The sequence below is a fragment of the Rana temporaria genome, chromosome 6, assembly GCF_905171775.1.
Source record: "Rana temporaria chromosome 6, aRanTem1.1, whole genome shotgun sequence".
In the NCBI taxonomy this organism is placed as follows: Eukaryota; Metazoa; Chordata; class Amphibia; order Anura; family Ranidae; genus Rana; species Rana temporaria.
This window is the reverse complement of record NC_053494.1, coordinates 171,046,274-171,055,113: the sequence shown is the minus strand read 5'-3', so window position 1 is coordinate 171,055,113 and position 8,840 is coordinate 171,046,274.

The following is an 8,840-nucleotide window of genomic DNA, read 5'->3' as shown; positions in this document are numbered from 1 at the left end:
CCCGTCTTCAATCAAAACAACGACCGAACGCCTCTACAATCAACTAAGTTCACTTTGGAACCCATCTCCATCGATACAACAAAAAAATTCATTGGCCTGCTGCGCGACAGCACAGCACCGAATGACATCATTCCCACCAAGCTACTGAAGGAATGTGCCGACATCCTGGCGCCTCCGATCACGCAGCTTATAAATCAGTCATTTAAGGAAGGCATAGTGCCTTCCCTGCTGAAAGAGGGCACAATCCTGCCGATCTTGAAAAAACCTAATTTGGATCCTATGGACCCAACTCACCGCCGTCCCATAACAGGTCTAAATGCTCTGTCCAAGATAATGGAGAAAGTGGTGGTAAATCAGCTGCAACAGCATCTGGACACCCACAACCTACTCGATCCATTTCAATCCGGGTTCCGTCCCGGACACGGGACAGAAACGGCCTTACTGAAAATATGGGACGATGCGCTCGAGGCCGCAGACGAAGGAGAATCATCTCTCCTGGTTCTGCTGGACCTAAGCGCTGCTTTTGACACAGTAGACCATGGATTGCTACTGAGACGACTAACAGAAGTCGCCGGAGTCTCAGAAGATGCCTTACCATGGTTCTCCTCTTTTCTAGGAAACCGATCACAAACAGTGAAACTGGGATCCTTCACGTCAGGAAAACGCACGGTGACATGTGGGGTCCCCCAAGGATCCCCCTTATCACCAGTGCTGTTTAATATCTATCTCCGTCCTCTCTTTGATATTATCAGTAGCCATGAACTACTTTATCACTCTTATGCAGACGACACGCAGTTGTATTTTCGCATCTGCCACAAAAAGGATCATCATCTAAGATTAGAGAATTGTCTCTCTTCAATAGAAAACTGGATGACTAAGAGTTATCTCAAACTCAATAGTGCTAAAACAGAACTCTTTATCTTCGATGCCAGTCGGAAGAAACCACCGACAACAAACTGGACACCATCTCCCATCCTGGGACAAATCATCGCCCCTAGCTCCAAAGTCAAAAGTTTGGGAGTCACGTTTGACACCTTCATGACAATGGACGCACAAATAGGGTCAGTAGTCAGCGGGGCGCACCATTTGATGCGCCTACTACGCAGACTGATTCCATTTATTCCCAAAGAAGACGTAGCAGTCGTGGTGGGTTCTATCGTGAATTCCAGACTGGACTATGCAAATGCCCTTTACCTCGGGCTACCCAAGTACCAAATCGCTCGTCTCCAAGTCGTACAGAATACGGCCGCTAGACTGGTGACTGGGAAAAAATCTTGGGAATCAATCTCACCTTCACTGCGATCCCTTCACTGGCTGCCAGTGAAAGACAGAATTGCATTCAAAGCACTCTGCCTGACACATAAGTGCATCCATGGGAAGGCTCCTAGATATCTATGCGACAAGATCAAACCGCACAATTGCAGCCGCATTCTGCGTTCCACCGACCAAAATCTGGTCAAGGTTCCTATAACCAAATACAAGTCCAAAGGAGAAAGAAGGTTTGCTTTCCAGGGCCCCAGGCTTTGGAATGCTTTACCAACCAGCATTCGGTTGGAGCAAAACCACCAATCTTTCAGAAGGCAGATCAAAACCCTGCTTTTCTGAAAGGCATGAGACACAAACAACAAGCGCCCAGAGGCGATTCAGTTCGCATGTGCCGCGCTATATAAGTTTTTCATTCATTCATTCATTCATAAAGGGGAAGTTCCATTCGGATGACGCCACCCTTTGGGCTGCTTTAGCTGATTTTGTGTTAGTAAAAGACGATTCACGCTTTTCTGTCTGTTACAGCGTGATGAATGTGCTTACTCCATTACGAATGGTAGTTTTACCAGAACAAGCACTCACATCTCATAACTTGCTTCTGAGCATGCACGGATTTTTCACGTCGTTAAAGCCCACACATGACCATTTTTTACAACCCGAAAAACGACAACGTTAAAAAACGTCGTTAAAAAATAGAGCATGTTCGAATTTTTTTCCCCCCCGTATTTCAGAACCCGGAAAATGCTCTGAAGCCCACACACGATCGTTTTTAATGACATAAAAAAAAACTTCATTTTTTACAACCTGAAAAATGATCGTGTGTACGCGGCATTAGAGTTCCTTCTACTTATTTAAAATGTTCTTTAATACAGAAGGTGTAGCTTTTGTCTTACAGAGGAACTACAGTAAGCTGTAGCAGTGATTGTAAGGGTTTGTAAGGGTTTGTTTTTTAAATAACAAACATGTCATACTTACCTCCACTGTGCAGATCGTTTTGCACAGAGTGGCCCAAAACCTCATCTTCTGGGGTCCCCCGGCAGCTCTCACGACTCCTTCCCGCATCAGATAACCCCCCTAGGAGAAGTGGGGTTACCTTTGCGGGGGCACTCTTGAGTCCAGCATTTGCGTCTATAGACACGAATCCTGGACTCGGCCCCGCCCCCTTGCGCTTGCGTCATTTGATTTGTTGACAGCAGTGGGAGCCAATGGCTGTGCTACTATCGCAATATATTACATTTTTGGTTTTGGGTTTAGCTACGCTTTTTATGTATTGCAGGTGTTCCATCAGATAAGGTGGCCCATCTTAACTTGTAATGGAAGTGACGTTCTGTCACGGCCATCTTGGTACACCCTACACTCAGCCGCAGTAAGCCTACAGTCTGAAGTCGCCAAGCGAACATCTTTTTACACCCACCAAAGTCCGTTCGTGACACTGTTTTGATGTTGAATTTTAAAAACAGCGGTCTTCTGTCAGATTAGCAAATATGTGCGATCAGCAGGCTTGCCTCTGCTTATAAAATTTAACATCAAAACAGTGTCACAGACTTCTAAATACTGTCCATGATATAAGCTCAGTTTAGTGGTAAAAATAAGTGTGAAATGCAAGATTTCGGTGGGTGTAAAAAGATGTCAGCTTGGAGACTTCAGACTGTAGGATTAGTGTGGCGGGGTGTACCAAGATGGCCGTGATGGAACGTCACGTCCGTTACAAAATTTGATTGGGTCACCTAATCTGACGGAACACAGGCTGTTTTATTCTGCAACATGCTATTTGTGACACAAAGAACCTTGCTGACTTTTCTAGTCTACAAAAGAACAGACTCAAAGCAGAACTGTGGGCTGCAATAATAATCATAATAATGAAATAAATGTTCCCGCAATATAAACAGGCAATACTTAAAGCATATTGCACAAAGACTTCTCTCTGTCTACGAAATCGCAACACAGATCATTTGCCTCTATTCTATTCTAGAACGTAATTTGAGAACTGTGGTCAACCCATTTTTTTAGGAAAAGGTTCTCTTATCATTCTGCATGCTAATTACCCAACCGATCACAATCTTCCCTAACTGTTAATTACTAGTCTCCAACATGTTTATTACCTTTCTGGATTCGTAATAGTTTTCTTATCTTTAATTGGCCATGTAACTACATGATATTTGTTTCTTTGATGAATCTCATCAGTGTTGAACTATTAAGGCATTGTACTAAATACCTTAAGATTTGTCACTCATAATTATGAAATGACAATTAAACTACCTATTACAGAGAGGATGGAAGTGGCTGCAGAAAACAACTGCTGTGCTTCTCTTTGTAAATAGATGCTCACATAAAGATGTTCCATGACTTGAGATCCAGAGTTCCAGCACTTTGGACTCATAATTAAATTATTAAATTTTATTGGGACTTCCAATTAAAGTGCTTGGCAGTATTATCCTTAACATTCAATTGCAGAACATAGATCCTACTTAACGCCTACATGTTTATTCAAATATTGGCCAAACTATATCCCATGCCTGCCCCAGATGTGATGGTACTAGTGGCATTTTTTACCATCTTATGTGGTCCTGTCCTGTTATCCAGGGTTACTGGACACATATGTAGAACCCTGGAGTTTAGGCAGGGTTGCTCCTCACAAATTTACTTGCCAGGAATAATTATCCTGGTTGATTGTTAGAGATCTATTGATTTCTCCCTAAGTTTGGCCTTGTTGCACTTTTCTCTTCTACCACTAGGTGGCAGGGTACATTGGGGTACTAGATACGAGAAAACCAACACAAGGACAGGTTATGGGTATATGGGGTATCTCAGCCAATGGGCAGGGGTTTTCTTGAATCCCTTGGTCTGCTAGGGGAGCCTATATATTCAAGTGGAGTCAGGTGATCTATGTTCTGTGCCACCTGAATGGCTGTCTGGGTGGACGTGTGTTGTACTGCCCGGGCTGCTAGGCTAGAGGGCCTATCCAGAAACAGGAAAGCAGCATAGGGTTGGTACTGCAGTCCAATCAAAAGTGGCGGTTCTGCTGGCTGGAGAGCCTTTTCGTGGTCGGAGGTAGAGGGGAAGCTGTCGCCACTAAGGGACCAACAACCTTATTTCCAGGGACCACAGTGAGTAACTGAAGCAAGTACCGGAGCAGCATTCTCACCAATCAGAGACAGTGAAGAATCGGCAAACTTCAGTGGGTATCAAGCCAGAGACCCAGCCAGTGGAGGTGACACTTGCAGAACAGCCTTGTGTGTCAAGTCAGGGACAGAACAGGCCAGTGGGGTGAAGCCTGAGAGGTTTCCTGAGTGCCAGGCAAGGGACTCAGCAGAGAAGCGGGGGTGACGCTTAAGGAAGAAACAACCGTGAAGATTGGAGGAGCTCAAGGGATTCAGTGGCAGTGAATCAGCGGGTCTAGGGTGCTCAGTGGGCTAAAGAACTACAAGGAGAGATTGTAGTGGATGTGAAAGTAACTGTTTAGCTTTGTGTTAGGAACTCTTAAATGACTATTGCCATAGAAGACAGCATTCCCGCACATGCAAATGTGTTTTTCTGCTGGATGCCTTTACCTACATGGCTGTCCTCCTATTGAAGTCTCGGAGTCTGCCAATTGAACTTGCAACTACTTAAGGGTGTCCTGGTCCTAACCCTCTCTCCCAAAGTTCTATTAAGAGAAATAAAAATCTCTTTTGCACTCAAGAAGTGTCTGGCACCCAATGACTTTAACTACCTTGCACCCACCATGCTTCACAACTCACCATACACAGAAGGATATCCGCTGCCTCTGGCCCTGGAGGTTCTCATTAGACCAAAGGAGGCCTGGGACCTTGTTACACATAGTTACATAGTTGGTAAGGTTGAATAAAGACAACAGTCTCTCCAGTTCAACCTGTGTAGGTATGTGTGTGTTGAAAAATCATTTCTCATATCCCCGCATATTGTTTTTGTTAAGATGCCCATCCAAGAGTCTTTTAAAACTATCCAAAAAACTATCCATACAACTGCTTCTCTTCCAGTCTCATTGTGTGGCCCCGGTGTCCTCTTACACTCCCTGGGACTGAAATGTTTTATACTTATGCTGGGATCACTGTTGAGATATTTATCTCCTCTAATGCGTCTCTTCTCCAGGAGAAGATGCAGTGTCGAAAAAGGTGAAGCCAGGTTTCGGTAACGGAGAGATGATTAAATGATTTCGCGATAAAGAGATCGGGGAGGGAGGCGAGTTTGTTACAGACGGAGCGAGCGTTCCAAAGGGCGCAAGAGAAAGGGAGTCTGGTTTTGGAAAGAAGAGTACTTGCTGTTGCTTCTTTTAACAAGTATAATGCAGACAACATATTCTTTTAGCATGAGCAATGGGGGGAACTAATGCGCAAACCACACTAAATTGAGAATAGCTAACAATTAATATAAAATTACATCCACCATATAATAATATAATGAAAATAAGGGGTAAAACAACCTAGGCAGCGGCCACAACTGGTTAATGTTCGCACACTGAAAGTATATAAGGAATGGGGGGTGTTTGGGCGCTTACCAGTAAATTACAAAATGTACCTAACATACAATAATATAAAGTGCAATGTGCTCACTGATAATGAATAAATATTTACAAAACAATGTAAAAACCAGTGATATAATCAATAAAATATTTTGCAGTAGATAAATCACACAAAAATGCCATATAAATAATGTGCAGCAATAAATAATTACTTAAAGTGGCGTGATCAGCCATGTAACGCATGAGGAAAGTTGAGCCGTTGGTGACGTCATCTCCACCCTCGGCCGAGAGCGGAGAAGCATTACATCTGATGTTCTTTACTGCAAACCTAAATGTGAGTGTATATTGCGTCTTTTATTAAAAGTTTATTTGCGATTTACACTATTGTGAGCGTCTCTTCCTTATATGCATCTTGTGGTGGCCATTGGTCTAAGGAGAGAGGGACTTGAATACTGGCCAAATGCTGCTACTGGTGTGGAAGTATAAGTGACCTGCATATGTATTGGGAAAGAGAAGCTGCGGCCATTGGGAACTTCATTAAGGCTTATTATAAACCTCCTAGAGGTGAGAGGCTGGTGCTACTGGTCACTCTGTGTGGAGCACGTTTTTGGATTTGTTGTTTGAGCACTGCACTTTGAGAACAATCCTGTGGACATTTATTAATATCCCTGGGCTGCGTGTCTTGGATTCTGCCCTGGATTGTTATTTTGCACATTATTATTGCACATTTGCATGAAGACTTTTTTTCACCTTTCTTTAATACATTTGGACTTTATTTTTGATTAATTCATTTATTTATTGATGCACTATAAAACATAATTCTGATGCATTTACTAGCACTTATCACTTATATGCACTTTAAGTAATTATTTATTGCTGCACATTATTTATATGGCATTTTTGTGTGATTTATCTATTGCAAAATATTTTATTGATTATATCACTGGTTTTTACATTGTTTTGTAAATATGTATTCATTATCAGTGAGCACATTGCACTTTATATTATTGTATGTTAGGTACTCATATATTTTGTAATTTACTAGTAAGCGTCCCAACACCCCCCATTCCTCATATTCTTTCAGCATTTTATTCAATTTTTTTGGTATCACCAAGTCATACGGGAAATAGCAAAATGTATCTGGCATATCTCCAGAATGACTTATTATAGAGTGGCTTTGGCAGTATTGCCCCCATTGGCTTCATGTTGTATTGGATGCTATGATGATGGCAGTCTTGCTTCACTGTTCCTTGAAGTACACACAGACTCAAATAGAGGTTTTTTTGTGTTGGTGTCCAGCTACAGAAAATATAAGCTTTTTTATTTACCAGGCTGCCATAATAATTCTATTATGTAACTTCAATTTGGTTGCATCTATAAGTTAGAATATAAACCAAAACAACGCCATACAGAGATGCTTTTATATGGGTGCTTTTCCCATATGTTGGCAAATATATGCAGCCCGAGACCTATTGGAATATTAGAAGCAGGGTTTAATTCGGTTTTGGTGGCTGACTAACAGGGTTGAGTGTTAAAAAGAAACTACCACAAGAGAAAGATGAAGCCCTCCATTGCTAGCCACCTAATGAAAATTCAAACTGTCTGGCTGTGTCTGATTCAAGTGCATTTGAGTCACAGACCCAGAACAAGCATGATATAAATGAGTGTCAGAAAAGAGCCACATTTCTTATCTCTATACTTGTTCCTGGTCAACTCAGAAAGCACTGAAGCCAAACGCTTCAGAAGAACAACCAGAAAAGTGAACAATTCCTATATAATATGGAAAAACGTAGAAATGTTAATTGTATCTAAGCTGTACACTGAAAAGCTACAGTTTTATTCCAAACGTATCCTGAAAAATTGCAGTGCACTTCCATGTATTTGAGGGTGCCTAGGCACTGCTTTACCTAAGTCACATAGCTGTATTTCTGCAGTGTAAGATTCAAGGTACTGCTGCTTCTGACTGCTAGGCTTGGAAGATTTGGAGTGACATTTGGTGACATCACTACGGTGCTGCTCAATGTTCTCTATGCTGGAGTCTCTGACATGAGGAAGTACACCTTGCCTCTACCAGGATGGCTACCACTGTACAGTGTCCCAGTGCAAAAAAAGGCATGGCAGGCCAATAATGGAAACAAATCAGCTGTAGAGAGACCACGGGCAATACTTTAAGAAAAAGTAATATAATCTTCCTCAACTTATATGGGAGAAGCAAAATATGAAGCCACTGGTCACTTTAAAAAATATCAAACAGGCCCATTTTAGTGATCCTTACATGGGGCACTACATGACATTGAATTTGAACTCAAACAGTGTTATACAGTATATGCATGCAAAATACCATTGGCCAAGCCTTATGGATGAAGTGAAAACAATATATTGCCTGATAAGGACTGACCCCCCCCCCCCCCCCCCCTTTCAATCTGTTCATTTATTTTTTCATTCTCTAAAGCTATATTGCACAGTTCCTTCCTGATCTGCTTTAAACCAATTTATTTTACTGATCAGCTTACCACTTTATTAAGTATAAGCTTGTAGGCAGGCCCAACCGCAACTCAGAAACCACACACTCCACTAGTGGGCCAAAAACAGGGCTGAATAGGACCTACATACTCTGCCTATGTACAGTCCACAGCTTCGACCTTAAGAGAAAATGTCCAAAGAACATTCGATCTTAAAAGAATATACCCAAGAAACATTGAATCTTATGCCGCATACACACCATCACTTTATGTGATGAAAAAAAACGACATTTTCTGTGAAGTAAAAAACAACGTTTTTTAAACTTCAATTTTCAAAGACGAAGTTGCCTACACACCATCGTTTTTTCACAATGCTCTAGCAAAGCGAGGTTACGTTCACCACGTTTTTCCATTGAAGCTCGCTTCAAAACTAGCTTCTGGGCATGCGCGGGTGTAAAAACGTCGTTTTAAACGTCGTTTTTTGCTACACATGGTCAATTTCTGTGAAACAAAAAACGACGTTTTGAAAAACGACACATAAAATTGAAGCATGCTTCAATTTTTTTTGTCATTTTTCACAAGACATAAAACAATGTTTTCCCCCACACATGGTCATTTAAATTGACGTTTTT